The 15963-nt window shown below is 47.4% G+C and overlaps 1 protein-coding gene and 1 long non-coding RNA gene across 2 annotated transcripts in view; one reads left to right on the top strand and one right to left on the bottom strand.

The window, feature by feature from the left end:
• MAML3 (mastermind like transcriptional coactivator 3) overlaps positions 1-15963 on the top strand; it is a 246643-nt gene that overhangs the window by 223036 nt on the left and 7644 nt on the right. The gene's annotated exons all lie outside the window — the stretch shown is intronic.
• The window catches only part of LOC112970253, a 6681-nt gene continuing 910 nt past the window's right edge, over positions 10193-15963 (bottom strand). The window contains exon 2 of the long non-coding RNA XR_003254933.1: positions 10193-11386. This is a non-coding gene — a long non-coding RNA (uncharacterized LOC112970253). The remainder of the gene's footprint in view (positions 11387-15963) is intronic.

Below are 15963 nucleotides of genomic sequence, written 5' to 3'. Positions count from 1 at the left end.
TGTTGGTAGTCAGTCCCTTTCAGTGAAGTTAGGAAGATGTTGGCACTGGCAGGAGGACAGTGAACGTTGATCTGGTGGGCACCAAAGTTGCCAGTCTATGTTGCAGGTGATATCTCAGTGTTGCAGGCATATTTTGGTGCATAATATCTAGGAAACCAGGCCTGGAGTCATTAGGTCAAAGTTCAGTGAAAATTCCACAAAATGTTTCCACTCAAAGGATACAGCTTGGCATTTTCAGTGGGCTGCCCTAGAGGTGCCTGAATGCTTTTGATTTTTGGACATGAGTCCGCAGAGATTCACAGAAACTGTGACACTCCTAATAGTCATGAGTGCTTCTTTTGCATATGCATTTTATGAACCTAGCTTACTATCTGGAATATGACAGGAATCTCACCTCACGTGTTTTTTAGGGGAATATCTGATTACCAAGTTTACCAACTAAGCAGCAGTGCTGCTGAAAACTGTGCCCCAGACCTGTTAAACTTGTCTTAAGTGAAGATCATGACTCATTTAAGTGCTTCCTAGTATGTTCTCAGCTTATTCTAGTGCTTTAGGTAGTTTTGGAGGAAAAGATTTTTAAGATGCTAATGACAGAATTACAGCTACAATCTAAGGAGAGGGGAGGACTAAACAAAAGACGCCTTCGTCAGAGAACAAAAGAAACATTGGAGCCTTTGAACCTAGGAGTCTCCCACACATTAACTATGTGTACAGATGTGCATTACATGAACACATGAGGTAATGATATGTCTACAAAGGGCTGAATATATCTGTTTGATGCTTTGTAGTGAACTATACTTAAGCAGATGCGAAGGTGCAAACTCCCCAGTCCCTCCATATGTTAGAAATAAGATATTAGGAGGTCCAAAGATACCTTCTGCAGTTTGTTCAGAATCCCAACTGACGACCATACACTGCATTAGGTAAACTGGAAGCCTGCTTTACAGTTCGGAAGTACAGCCTGTGGTTTCGCATACAGTGCTGTTCACATCTCTTCGGGAACGGTTTGAGTTATCAGTTCTCTGGGCCGAATCTTTTGAAGACAGGCAGAGAGTAAGGTAGCTGGGAGGAAGGAGGCAACCGATATCCTTGGAGATTTCAGGGACTCTCTGTTTTGCTCCTGCATATCTTTGAGCATGGTAATGGTGGCCTGAAACTCATTTTCAGTACCCAGCTTCAGGTCTAGAACAGCCTGCATGTTGTGAAACTGGGGGAATATTGTTTAACAGAGAAAAGTTCTGAGGTTTTCAAGATTTTTGCACGTGTATATTTTTCACGTGTCTTATTCTTTGTTCCACATATATTCTCAAGGTGCCTAGAAGCTGCAGTGATGAGCCCAGACTCCATTGTGTGAGGTGCTGTTCAGACAAAGACCTAAAAATAAAAGTCTTTCCCACCTTACAGAGCGTATCATCTCATTGCACAAGTACAGGCAGATGGGAGGCGGTACAAGGGCCCTCAACAGGTGATTTCCCTCGACTTTCCACAGGGGAAAGAGAGAGGCTCCCCTGGAGCATGAGTCAGGGCCAGAGCCTGAACTTAGCCCAGTGACTTGCCAGGTGAATACTGGGGGGACACTCAAAGGGGGAGCGAGAGAGAGGAGCCCTGTGGGGCTGCCAGGCCCTGCTGCAACGGCGCCTTCAGAGGCAGTGTGGGCCAGGGCTGCCAGCTGGGATTTGCTGGGCACAGCACTATACTGAGAGCTACCAGCCAGCCCATGCTTCATTGAATATCACTGAATCAGCATGAGGAGTGCAGGTATAAATAACACCAGTTCCCAAACAAGGAGAAGACTGTGCAGTCGCACTCAAAATAATTGGGCCTGCAAGTCAGGATATAGTCACTGAAATGGGGCTGCTGTGCCTATAACCCAGGGTGCAGCACAAGGAAACCCAAGCTGAGTTATTGGCATAACAAAGATGTATTATATGAATTTGCCCAAAAGTCTGGTTTATGCCTCACTGCAGCAAACAAAATGACACCCATGTGCAGGATTCAGAGCCACTCCTGATCAGGATGGGGAGTTACACCAGCTTAACCGTAGCTCCCCTTGTCCTGTCAGAGCACAACCTAGCTAGCAGCTGCAGTCAAGATGTGGCTTTTGCTAGTGAGGCTTTTGCAGCTGCAGAGAGGTTGGGGCAGAGTGGAAGTGCATTACAGATACCTATTTGTTTACAGAGATGCAACCAAAATATCCCATTGAGAACTGAGTTTTTCAGATTTATGTTTATTTAGATCTAGCTGGACTCAGATAGGTTTTTTGATTCTGTTCCACCTCCAGTTATTGTGCCTTGGTCTCTCTTTGAGCATTTGAACATAAAAGATATCAGGGCTGGCAAGGAAGATCTTTAATCGTAGGTTGTTCCCTTTCTCACTGTATGTTACGAAGAAACGTAGTAAGAAAGGTGAATGCTGGGCTAGAGGAGGTCACCAATAATCTATGCACCTGCCAATCCCATTAGCTCCTTTGGACTCTGCACTGTAGAGGCCTAAGGGAAATGTGGCCTAAGAATAGCAGTCCAACTTTGATGAAAAGGAATGAGCCAAACCTTCCTTCTGCCGAGCTGCAGCTGCCCGAGCATTTTGAGCAGTGGTAATAGAAAGCTGCAGGATGGAAGCTCTTTCCTTTTCTCAGGAGACTTGATTTCACAAAGGATAAAGAATGATGGATGAGAGATCTTCCCTGTGTTAAGTTAAATAACTTCTAATACCACCTAAGAGGAGGCAGAGAGATTCTGTCATCCCGTCAGTGTTTTAGATACGTGCAGAGCACAGCCTTAGTCTGGTGACTGGGATTTTTAGAGTCACCAGTACTCTGCCACTTACTGTTATTTTTTCAGGTCAATGTTTAGCTTTGCATTGGCACTCTGGGACACAGTCAGAATCACTGTCATGGAAGGGCTAATGGTTATATTAATGAAGAGTGTGTCATTTTCTACAGTTTTTCTCTTAATAACTTCAATTGAACTTTTCTGAGGTTTGCATTTTTCTATCCCAGGTCTTTTTAAAATACTGAGATAATGAAATTATAAGGATGAAAGTGGGGGCAGGGGGAACCCACCTCAAAGTCTGCAAAATAATTGCTGCATTTTTCAAAAAACTCTGTAGTCTTCATTCACGTTGGTGATAGCTCAAACAAGGCACCGCAGTTGAGTGGCAACTGCACCAATTAGCACTGCTGCTGCTGGTTTGTGAATTGCATGTGAAATGTAGAATTTGTCCAGAAGTGTTAATGCAAATTGCTCAACAAAAATGTGCCCTCTGTGTCAAGTCTTTTCACTTGTTCTGACACACTGATGTCTTCCCAGATTTCTCTGATCGGCAGATCCCTCTCTCAGTTGACAGCTACCAGAGCTCATAAGGTAATGGAAATATTTCTTGTTGCCATTAGCTGTGCTTCTATGAAGAGGGCTGCAAGCTACTGCTGGGACTGGTTACTTGCTATACAACATAATTTTGAGTTCTATTTGCGGGTGTTGGACTTCAAATTTCTAAAATTAAATGCTAAAAACTCAGTAAATATCTAAGATTTCACCTGTACAGAAGTTCAAAGGCTGGGATCTGCCATGGCAGTCATTTGGTCACTTTGTTTGAATTCAGCATCCTTTGTTATTGTATATGGTGATAACCTTTGTGCCCTTAACATATGAGGCTGAGTTACAATTGCCGTGGGAACTGTAACTTAGCATTTCCTGACTTTTCCAGCATACAATATCTGATGCTAATATTGCATCCTTTAAAAGAAAAAGAAATGGAGCAAGGGCACATTGAAATTTTGGAGTTCTCACACCTACAGAATATAAAGTGATATACTTAGCTGTATGCAGAAGTTGTATTAGTAACGGCTTGTGCCTTGTTGGGTGGTACTTTTGAGTCCTAGTCACAGTCTAGGAGTCCCGTTGTACTAGGTTCCCTGCAGATGCTGGAAGTAAATATATTTCCTTCCCCCAAATACTTACAATTTAAGTGTAAGACAAGAGATAACAGAGGGAGACAACACACCAGGAAGTACAAGGAAACAGGAGGGACTCCTGGACATCATGCAGACAGGAATTTCTAGAAATTTCTGCAAATCTAACTATACTGAGGGCAGCATTCAGGATCAGATTTGTATGATTTTGTGGAGCATCTCCCAGAAATGAAGTCCAGGGAGGAGGAAAGCATGAAGACACTTGTATCGGAAATGTAACGTGTGAAAGAGCTGGCCACCCTGGGCTGATGGAAAGTGGGGCTAAAGTCTCAGTAATGAACATGAGGTGATGCATGAGGTGGGATATGCTGCAGCCGTGTTAGAAAGGGAGGGAGGGAGCTAAAAAAAGGAAGGGAAGCCAAGAGAGGGTTGCAGAGAGAGAGGTGGCGCAGTCAAGACGACAGGCAAAGAAAATGACCTGCACAGCAGCATTCGGGCTGGCTGCGAGCAGGGTAAGATTGCAACCATCAGGGCACGAAGTGATGAGAGCCTGACTGCGGGATTTGGCAGAGAGGTTTGAAGCAAAGATGACAACCAGGTTATGGGCTGAGTGACAAGCAAGCGATGGCGTTGTCCATGGGGACTGAAGAAACAGGAAGGAGAGGAGACCTAGGGAGTAGGTTCAGAGTCTACTTTGAGCTTGAGCTGACAGATATCCACAAGATGATAGCAGAGGCAGGGCATGAATTTAGTCAGAGCAGAAGGGGACTGGCCTGGGACAGAGGGGGAGATCTGTGAGTTGTCAGTGCAGAGAAGGTCCTTGAATTTTTATTGTGAGCGAGATTGCTCCGCCACGAGGGCAAGAGGGGAAGGAGAAGAGGGGCAAGGTCAGAGACCCACAGAATGGCGGGCAGGAGGGTGAGCAGCAAAGAAACAGTCAGAACAACACTGAGTAAACAGTTAAAGCTGTTGGAATCAGGTGGGAGCACAAGGAAAGGAGGGCTTGGTTTCATGTAGAGTTTGGTCAGTGGCACTGAAAGGAGCTAACAGGCTCTGGCAATGAGGCTGGAGTATTAGTTTAGAGCTTCAGCCAGAGAAAGGACATTAGAGACTCTGTGAGATTGGTTTCTGCGACAGGCAAGAAGTGAAAGACTGTTTGGAAAGGCACCTATGTTGGAGATGGAGACTAAATTCAGACTAAATCGTGTAAATCATAGGCAGCACATTCGATAAGCTTAGTGGTGACAGTGAAAAGAGAGATAGGGTGGGAGCTGAAGAGGCACTTGGGGTGAAGGGTTGTTTGGAAAATTTTTTTTTTTTGAAAACACAAAGATAAAGCGTTCTTGTGCTGTGAGGGGAAGGAGCCAGAGGAGAGCGAGATACAAAGGAGAAGGAGGCAGACGGGGGCAGGGGAGATGAGGAGATGATACGCTGCAAGGCCGCCAGGACCAGTGGAAGGGCCAGGGAGCGGAGATGAGCAACCATGGCAGCGGTGGCCGGGAGGAGAGAGCTGTGGAGGAGGCAAAGGAGAGCAAGCAGAGAGGAGGGAGGGAGGGAGGGAAGGAAGAAGATCTTGTCTGGCTTTGTAAGTTTCTCTTGGGAGAAATTAATGCGATTCTGTGCAAAGACCTGACTTTTCTGTGGAGGCCGGAGAAGGCAGGGCTTGAGAAGTGAGTCAAAGGCAGCAAAAAGGCAGCTGGGATTGCTGTAGTGAGGGCTAGTTAAGCTGGGGAAGATGACTGTGTTAGGAAGATGGCGGAACAGGAGTAGGAGAGAAAGCGTTCCTGGTGGGGAAGAAGTAAAAAAACAAGTTCAAAGCTTAATCAATAAGTAATTGTCTCAGAAGGGGTATTAAAAATATTCAGAAAGCCTCAGAAGGAGTGAATAAGGTCTTGATCAGCACAGGGAGCTATACCTTAGAGACCTAGAAGTTTAGGGATAAAGTCAGAATTGCCAAAAGCCAAGCTGAGTTAGGCATTGCAAAGAAAATTAAAACAATAGTGAAGCTTTCCTTAGCCATATAAATAAAGGAGAATTCAAGAGAGACAATAGGAACCATGCAGTGATGAGCATGTCAAGATTAAAGACAACTTAGGCATAGCCCAAATCAGAATTCCTTGTCTCAGTTTTCATTACAGCTGAAAAGACTGAATGCCAAAACAAAGACCAGATGGCTAATGGAAATGCAAAGACCACATCCAAGGTGGAAGAAAAATCAAAAGATTTTAAAGTACTGGAACTGGGTGATCTGGGTAGCTTTGATTCAAGGACGCTGAAAGAACTAGCTCATGAAATCACAAGCCTGGCCATCCCAGCCGTCTCAGCTTATCAGCAGCTATTATTTGAAACCACAGCAAAGCTAATGTGGCTTTGCTGGGCAGCTGCAGCTGAAGACCACTTCCCTTGGTCTTGCCAGCCACCATTTGGAAACATTTGGCTCTTGATTTTAGGTGGAAATACCACCTGCAGAGAGGTGGCATAGATAGGAGCCTAGAACCAAAGACAAGGGAGTTTTTCCAGCTCTTCAGAGTGGATGTCTGACAGGGGAAGATCGTGCAATTTGTGCATGAATTCRTACAGGTGACCATTCATAATAAGCACCAGTGTGTCTGCTTTGGGGCTTTCATAGCTGGTCGGTCACAATTATCATCTGCTTGAGCCCCCCAGAAAAGCAAGGTACTGCATGTGTGTCGCACAGTCTCTTCCCATGTTTCTTACGGGCATGGACCTTGCCTTGCTATTCAGTGAGGAGAGGGGGAGCGGAAGGAAGTCCTCACTTCATCCCAGTCTGTATGAGGTGTGCTCTTCCTCCCATGACGGCATGATGTGAATGAGGTAGGAAGGCATATTAAAGGAACAGTTGTGCTATGTGGACTGCTCGCTTGCAAAGCAAGTTGTACCAGGAAATACCAGTAAAGATACTGGAGCTTTACTGTGAGCTCCGGGGATGTGGCAGGCATGCTCCCTGACCCCTTGCTGAATTTCTGTCAGGACAGAAGCCAGAGGCAGTGACAGTGCAGGGAAGGTGCAGGAGAGGGCCTGGAGGCATGCAGAGAGATGGCTACTTTGTGAGAGCCCCAAACCTTTGCGCTGAATTTTTCTGTGGATTTTCTGCCTTGGCAGAAGCAACAATATGGGGCAATTGCAGCCTCTTACCAATTTTTGAGGTAAGTTGCCTTCTGCATATGGGAAAGAGCATATGGCCCAGTGTTTTTATTTCTTAGCCAGGATCCTTTCAGGCTTGGCAAATTACATGCTTCTTGCTGAGGATCAAGGCAAGTGCCAAGTTTGAATTTCTAAAAATGAAAGGGATTTCGTTTATCACAGCACAGAGAAAAGGATCTGAAAAATGTCCTTAAGTGTGAAAAATACCTTTTGTTTATGCTCGAACAAAACAACCAAGGGGAATTTCAACAAAATTTCACCTAGAGTAAAAAAATGCTGCAACCATCCACAGGAGACTGGCGGCAGATTCTGCCAGGCGCGAGTTAGAGCTGGGCTCTGTGAAATACCTCAGCAACCAGCAGCTCCGTGGGGGTACAAGGTGATAATGTGGTACAGGCTCAGGCCATTAGAGGGAATGGGACTGCCTGGTAATAGTTTAGTGTTTGCTGCTAGAGAACTCCATTAAAGCATCTTTTCCTCGTACCTATGCTTTTTCCAGGCTCCACATTTTTCCTGTATGTGCTAGAAGCTTTTCTTTCTCTTATAGCATTTATTTTTATTGTGTCATTTTCCCTCTGTTCCCCCTTTTCATTGGCCCTGTGTGACTGTTTGTTTAAACCATTTGCCTGCTTTCATCTTCCATTTTTCTTTTCTCCCTCTTCTCAGGGGCTCTGTAACCATGATTATCCTTACGCTTCACATTAGCTTTCCTCCCTTCTGCTCCAGGATGCACTCAAAGGCGGCATTGATTAAAGTTAAAACCTTTAGCACTGGAATTTTTAAAAGGCACCAGCTTGAGGGTCCAGCATCCTCCGTGAGCTCCGCTCTCACTCTGCGTTGCTCCCTGAGCAGCTGCTGAACCCCCCGGGTGTTTGACTGGGGAGGGCCAAGCAATCAGCCGGCACCCGGAGGGAAGCGGCAGCTCCGCCGGGGTGGCCCCATTCGTGCTTTAGAAAGTCCTTAGCTATGCCTCTGGTGGAAGACAGTGTCTTCATGGGGGTGGGGTGTGGAAAAGCTATTGCGTGGGCTGTTTTTTTGACTCTCCTTCTGCATTTTGCTCCTTGAAGGTTGCTATTTCTTTCACTGAGTGATAGGGCGCACTGCGAAGTGCCATGATGGCACAGCTACGTGCAGCAGTCATCGAGGGGAGTAATTACTGCATTCGTAATGTGCATAAAATGTAAGGCTGGGCACTTGAGTGTTTCTTCAAATTCGCACCCTCCTCTCCCCCCTGCCCCTGGCCCTGCTGCAGCAATGCTGGGGTTTGGAAATCAGCGCTGTGGTCGTGGGCACACAGGCAGACGGAGAGCAGGGCCGCAGGCACCGTGCCAGGAGGCAAGGCAGGGGCTGGCTTTGCAGCCCAGAAGCTGCTCCCTCAGCACCGGGACACAAACACGAGGTGGCTGCTCCTTGGCGAAAGCAGGGACGCTCCGTACTTCATGTGGGATGGGAGCCATACGGGGGAAGCAGCTGAGGCACTGTAAAACCCCACCTGGCTTGCTGCACGGAGGCTTGTCTGTGCAACCATACCTTGTGTGGGTTGAGTTACCAGCCTCCTTAACCCCGCTAGTTCACTCCTGCAAGAAAATCATGTGAAATACAGGTTCGCTGGATAAAAGCACTGGTGCAAATTGGTCAAGAAAAGGTGAGACTGAAGAGCTCTGTGGATTCATTCCTGCTCCAGCAGTTTGGGTGGTGGCACTAGGAGCCGCCCTCGATTGCCTTGCAGAGCTGCCAGATCCACAAGCGGACTGTGCCCGTTCAGTGCTCGGCCTCTCCATGCCAGCGGGTGGCCGCACGCAGCCTGTCACCCACAGGGCACGTCCACAGCAATGCAGCCAGTCCCAGCAGGTTCGCCTCGTGCAGGCAGCTGCACAGGGATCTGGTGATAGCCACAGCCTCGCACCAGGCTCTGCTTGAATCAGGGGCTGTAACTCTTTAAAGCAGATAAGCAGAGTTCATCTTAATTTTTCACTTCACAAATATTTGAGGAAACCTCTCCCTATATTTAAGAGATATATGCAAATGGACTATTTGGGGTTTAATTTGGCCTGATTCTTTTTTCTAAGACCAATAAAAAATTGCAATTACAAGCCAACTAGTTATCTGAGATGAAGGAACACTTCCTCCTCTGTACTCAGTCCCAAACATTATATCGTTGTGCTCTCCACCTTGGAACTGGCTGCTGAAACAGAGGATAAACAAAATTGAAAAGCAAGAATGACTTCCCCCACAAAGGTTTCTTTCCTGGGGGAGGAAGGAAAACATCAGAGATGTTATGCGTAATAAAGGAAATGCTCCTATTTTAGTTATGCTGGTTAAAGTTCAACAGCACTCTGTTAAAATGCTGCATTTCTGAATGCTACCTGTGCAATTTAGGATTTGCAAATTCCAACTCTGGTGCTGAAGCAGAAGTCGGTGCTAACAAACAATAACAACATTGGGAGGCAGGGTTTCCGAGTCCACAAGCCACAGGGTAAAATTACCAACCGTTCGGCCTTGCATTCTTTGAGATGAACTTCTGACAGTCTTTAGCTGTTAAATGGCATTAGAAAAATATTTGCTCATTTTAGAATTCTTTGTTGAATACTTTGTCATCAAAAATAAGGAAATTGCTCTCTCTGATGAACAAACAAATACACAGAAATAATAGTTTGATGGATAGTATTTGTTCTGTGGAAAGAATAAACTGTATCGAAGACATGGAGAGGAGAGATGCAGGGGAAGGGAGGTGAAAGGAAAACAAATTGGCTGCATGCAGAGGTCTAGTGTCAAACGTCAGAGGGATCTTGTTTGCTCAGATACTATATGAAAGACCATGGCAACCAGGGGCCCAGAGAGAGCGGAGAGATTTGTAGCCCCTCCCTGAGACTGGATGACAGAGGAAATAGGTGAAGCAATCCACTTTGCAGAGCCTCTTGGTGGATTCAGAGTTGTAAAACAGCATATTCTATCCCTTCATCCTGTATGTTGGCTCATTCAAGGCAAAAAAAAAGAGTCTGAAATGAATGGATTTCTAATTCCCTTCATCAGTCAGATGGTACCACTCCGCTAAAGGTGGCTTTGCTTTGGGCTGCCTGATTTAGAGAGAGGAATTAAGATCCCTGCCAGACACAATAAGTAACAACATTACAAGGCATTTAATAGGAATATTTCTGGGAAAATGTAGAAGCATGCTTTTAGACAGCTCTGAAAACACTGGGTACAGGTGATGTTTTACTGTGACACAGTATACGGAAACACAGTAATATTTTTCATCCCAGAAATAGGCTGGAGACCCCTCCTTTTTTTAATATACACACAAGAAGTACCTAAGAGCCCCAGGATAAGGGAGTAGTGACTGTCAGGCTAGCACCAGTGTAGTGCAGAAGTGCCAGCTGACTCTGCAGGTGCCAGGGAACAGCAGACAGAGCTGTGTTAGAGGTAAGGTCAGATAGTGCTGTTATATCTTGTACATCACAGGCCATTAAATTGCACCACGAAGTTGTGTTTATCCAGAAAGGCTGTCATCTTTGAAGACATCAAAAAATGGAGATCTGCCATTTCTGATGGGTAATGAAATCTTGATATAAAAATATGATTCTTGTTTCTGATTTGAATCTGTCTGAGCTTCCAGCCCTTGTATCTGGTTTTGCCTTCTTCACTAGATAAAAGAACTCTTTAAAGCATTTCTTTCCTCGTGAAGGTATTTTTATATGCAATGGTCAATGCATTCCTCGGTTTTCTTTGTAGTAAGCTAAATGGATTGAGCTCTTTAAGTCACTCACTGGAAGACACTTGCTGCCTCAAATCATTTTTGTGACTTCTTTTTCTGCTCTGATGCTAAAACGTAGACATCTGATTGTATACATTTTTCTAGTATCATTCTTCTAATGCAATATGCAGGATAAAGTCACCTCCTGGCTTCTGTTTGCTATTCCACCCTTTATATATTCAAGGATTGCATTAGTTCACATACCACAGAATGGCACAGGGAGCTCACATTTGATTGTTTGTCCATTTTGCACACTAAGATGCTGCTTTCAGGTTTCTGCTCCCTGAGCGTTTTGGGCAATGCTTGTTCCTAGGCGTGCAATACCAGCCTCATTCGCTTGCTGCCGGCAGTTGCATGGCGTAACCCCCTTTTTCCAGGTGCCCTGCTCTGCTCCCCTCACCTCCAGCAGAGACAAAGCAGGCTCACGCTCTCCGGTAGCTCTGATGGCTATCCTGTGTGCGGGAGCTGATGAGCGAGCTCGGCCTTTCCCCGCCCGCGCTTACACGTACCCAGGTGTCCAGCTCGCAGGGCATCAGCTGGTGGTTGTTCTGCTTGTTCTAAAAGAAAATTGTGTGATTGCTTTTAGCTCTAGTTAGGAGAACAAATGACACAGAGAAGGAATAAATCACAGAAGGATAAGGAAGAGGCATGTAAGATTTGAGACAAGGAGGAAAATACCTTTTCCACCCACCTGTCCTCTTTGTAAAGCTGCTTATGTTTAATATGTGTGACTGTACATACATGCACATCACTCCTGAACCCCTGAGGAGGATCCCCTCATCCCCCTAAATCCTTGGAAATGTGTTTGGAGGACACAGTACTTCTGTCACTTAACTTAAGGATCAGGTTTTCAACAGAGATCAGCTCCCGTTTAGGCACTAAATAAGCAACTAGATCCTTACAAAAGTTCATCTTACTGGGTACTCTGCAACTATAAAAACCTGTCCAAACATGTCATGCTGACCATTTTGGAAAATCAGGCTCTTTTTTGGCTCCTTGAATGGAAGCCTGGCTTTTTCAAAATCTGTTTTTACTCATAGGTGCCGAGTACTTGTTTCTGTCCCTGGGCTATTTTAAAAGCTTGTCCCTCAGCATGCAAAGACAGCAGGGACCCTGGCAGGGTTTGTGCGCTGCCCGGACGCGCTGCTGTTTCTGGGAGACTTAATCAGGTCCGGCATGTGTGTTTGAACTCTCTCTGCGGCGCGGTTAAGCCTGGGGAGGAATGCCTTGGCATCACTCTCGCTTATGTAACTGACCTCGGAGCTGGCCAGGGCTTGGCCTTCCCCTGGGTGAGGACCTTGCAGCAGAGCTGCAGCTTGGCTGCTCCCAGCTGGAGTGCCTGTAACTGTGCCTCAGCCACCATTATCAGCACAGAGCTGTTTGGGAGCATGCAAGTAGCACACAGTGGCTTTGGGTGTTGTTGCAAAGAGCCAGAGGAAAAATGAGAAGTCATTCTGTACCATCTTACAAGGTGTACCAGGCTGATGAGAGACAGACTGAGAATACACCATATAATACCCATTTCAGCATATCTTCCTGCTCTTTTCAGGCACTGCACGTGTACACCCGTACAGGGCACCCCTGTATGCATACATGCGCGTGCACACACAGACACACAGACACACAGACACAGACACACAGACACACACACAGACACACACACACATGGACACACACGCACACACAAGCACAGAGTCCCAGGGGAAGGAGCCGGGTCGTCTCCTGGCTGCCAAGGATCCCCAGGGCTCGGTCTGGAGTAGTCACAGTGTGAATCACGCCGTGAGTCGCACTGTAGGCACGGGCCACCAGGCACCAGTGTCGTCAGCTGCGGAGGTGAAGTGCCACCAGGAGCTGGTCACTGGGGCTCTGGAGTGGTGCCTGAGACCAGTGCGAACTGGCAGGGAAAGGGAAGCAAAGAGGCAGAGACGGGGCAGAGGGTGTGAGGAGGAGGAGGAGGCCTGGGGGCAGGAAGGCAGAGGGTGCAGTCAGAGATGAGGGCACTAGGAGCAGTGCAGGAGCAAGGAGCATTGTCAGCGAGGCTTGGAGGAGTTTGGCTTTGAAGCTACGAAACTGCGGTAGCGCTGCACTTAGTCCAGGTAACAGGCCCTGCTGCACGGCAGCGCTGCTTAGCCTGGCTGCTTCTGGGCCTGGAGCAGGAGCAGGTGCTTCTTTCACGTGTGTCCCACCCCCTAGACGGGCCCGTATTTCGCCTCCATGCTGGACCTCCACAGGGCGCTGGGGAAGGAGAGCACATGCCGCGGGGGCAYGGGTAGCTGAGTGCGACCCACAGGCCCACGTGCGCAGCCCAGCACTGCTGCCAGAACTGGGCACTGCCGCGTGACAGCCGCTCGCGAGGTGGCAGCAGCTGTGCCCGGCTACTGGGGTGGCTCTTGGTAGAGAGCTCTGCTCCCACACACAAGGGAGCACTTCCCTGTGTGCAGAGACCCTCTGCCTGGGTGGCGCTCCTGTTTTCGGGACACAGGGCCCAGTGCTGCTCCCGGTGATGTCAGTGGAGCCTTTCATCATTATTTGGGAAGAGCTTTGGCCACAAGAAATGGAAAGGAGCAGAAATATTCCAGGCAGGAGGGTGGTGTTCTGTCTTGATGAAGAAAGCCTGGCTTTATATCTGTAATTAAAACTGGAAACAGGAAGTTTCCACTATGAATAGGTAAACTTCTGTACCTAGAAATGGCTAAACACGCAACACCGGAAGTAACACCTTTGTGCTAATCTTCATATTTCCTCCAGCTGTTGCATAGTGCACCGGATTCACAGCAGCTGGCGGAGCTTCTTTCAAAGCTTTCTTCCTTTTTAAACTCTGGAATTAATTTATAACGTAACATGATACAGAAGTGAGTGCCTCCTGCAGCATTACCCCTGGGGTGAATTTTCCCTCTGCTATATCTGTGTGTGTGTGTGCTTAAGAGCCAGGACAGTAGTTCTGCAGTAGGATTTTTTTTGAAGCGGATTCAGTCAGGTCTCGGCTGCAGCCCCAAAGGCAGCTGTGCACTGAGGCTTGGTGAGGAAGCTCCTAGTGATGTCACTTCACAGCATGCCCTCTGGCTCCTGGTTTTTTTTTCCCTTCTCTTTTCCTTGTAGTGGCTGCAGCAAAGGGCTCCATTATTTGGCAGCRTGGCATTGCTTTTGTCTATAAATGGAAGCAGCTGGCCCGTCTCCCAGTATAACACAAGATAGTCCTGTGCATCAGTTATGCAATCTTTAGCTTGATGACTTCATCAGAACTAGGGGGAGGAATAGGGGGTGGCAGGAAAAAAACCTTTACAGTGAGCTTTGCTGGAGACAGCTGATGTCCCCCCCCCAGCAAAGAAAGAGGGAGCTTGGAGATAGGGGTGAGTAAAAGGGCTCAGTTCAAGAGCAGCTGAAGGATCATTAGTGGGCTGCATTTCCCTGACACGGGCTGCTTGCAAGCTCCAGTAGCTGCCGTCTTCCCCATGCAGGTGACCCAGCCCTCACAGTTACAGCGCGGCACCAATGTTTGACCGATCTGGAAAGGGCAGCATGAGAAAGGGATGGGGGAGGAGGTGGGAAGAATAGGGGAGAAGAAACTTTCAAACCAGGGCATATGTTAAAAAGAGAAAGAACCTAAATATCGGAGAGCCGCCTTTCAGCAGAGAGCCCTTCAGGGAATATCTGTGCAAAGTAGAGATGTGGACAAATTGTATTTTCTTGTTATTTCCTCAAAAGAGTCCTTGAAAACCTGACCTTCATGCAGAAAGGCTGATCCTGATTTCCCAAGCTACACTCAAACATTGATTTTAACCCTTTTGTTGATGGGGCTTTTGGGGTCATAAGATTACTTTTCTATACTTTTCCAATCACAGAGTCATTGGCATAACTCAAACCATCCATGAAGCAGGTGAATCTAAACCTGACCCTGGAATGCCTTTTGCAGAGAATCCTAAAGTGATATGGGCGCTTTCCATCACATTAGTGTTTCTGAATGAGTAACCTTCTCTATAAAACAAGCAGGAGGCAATGTTAAGACCAGCCCTGCTAAGCAAGTAGCACTTTGCAGTGCTGGGATGGTGGTTACGTAGCACAGCAGAGGTTAAGAGCACTTGTATCACCACAAGTCTGTATGTGCTAGTGGCTTTCCAAATACTTGAAGAAAGAAGGTCCTGCTCTGAGGAGCTCCTCTTGTGCAGTGTCTTGTCTTACAGGAAGCCAGCCCAAGCTAACTATAGTGGTACTCGCCTGTCCCTCACCGTTGGGAGCCCCAGTGCATCCCAGTCTGCCGTGCGCAGGGCTGGGCGCTGGCGAAGTGCTGAAGTCGGGAATGAGAGAGGGCAGAGTGCTCAGCGCTAGGTGCAGAGGGTGTCCAGACCGGGCACGGTGCTTGGAGCCACCTTCCTGCTGCAGAGGGGCTTGTGGCCCACACACTGCAACTGGGAATTGGGGTCTCCCGTGCTGGCTAAGCACAGCCGAGAGGGCGACCTGGAGCCACCGAGGCTGCTTCACTTCCTCCTTTAGGGAGAGGAATAACACTTCTCGCTGTCGCAAGAGGGGAAAAATATATGGGTGACTATGAGGTGAGCAGACAGTATCATGTTAGAAGTAGACAGGGGAGAAAAGAAAATCCATAATCTGTTTTAAACAAAGGAGAACACAGAATAAACACCAGGGAAACAGTGTGACTCTACACCTGCAGCTTTGTAATCAAGCCCCCAGATTACTATTATTTTAAATAAGGCCCTAGCTAGCCATCCTTTCTGAGGCAAGGCTCTCTCCCTAATGCCAGCGGGAGCCACTGGATTCTTTTGTTTGTTTTTCCCTAGTAGTGGGACGGTCTCATGTTGCAACATTATTAAAAATGCCGGAGTGGATAACAGGGATCCACCCTGTTCATGGTAGCTGACGACTTACACAGAGGGACTGGAATATTTAAGACTTAACTTTGATTATCAGTGCAGAATCTGTGCTAATGTTCCTTACCTCCTCACACACACTCTTTCTATTTCTAATCCGTCCATCATCAGTTTCTGTGTGGGCACTGAAAGCCGCCTGTCCATACTGCAGCCGACTGTCCTCCGAGGATTACCAGCGGCGGGGGACGAAATCCCCGTGGGGGTCCGCCGTGCCGCAGCGCGGCACCCCGGGCGCTCCGCCGCCCTGC

Source organism: Apteryx rowi, unplaced genomic scaffold, assembly GCF_003343035.1.
Source record: "Apteryx rowi isolate R43461 unplaced genomic scaffold, aptRow1 scaffold_389, whole genome shotgun sequence".
NCBI classification, from domain to species: domain Eukaryota; kingdom Metazoa; phylum Chordata; class Aves; order Apterygiformes; family Apterygidae; genus Apteryx; species Apteryx rowi.
Note: the sequence above shows the minus strand (reverse complement) of the source record. Positions and strands in the feature narration are given on the sequence as shown.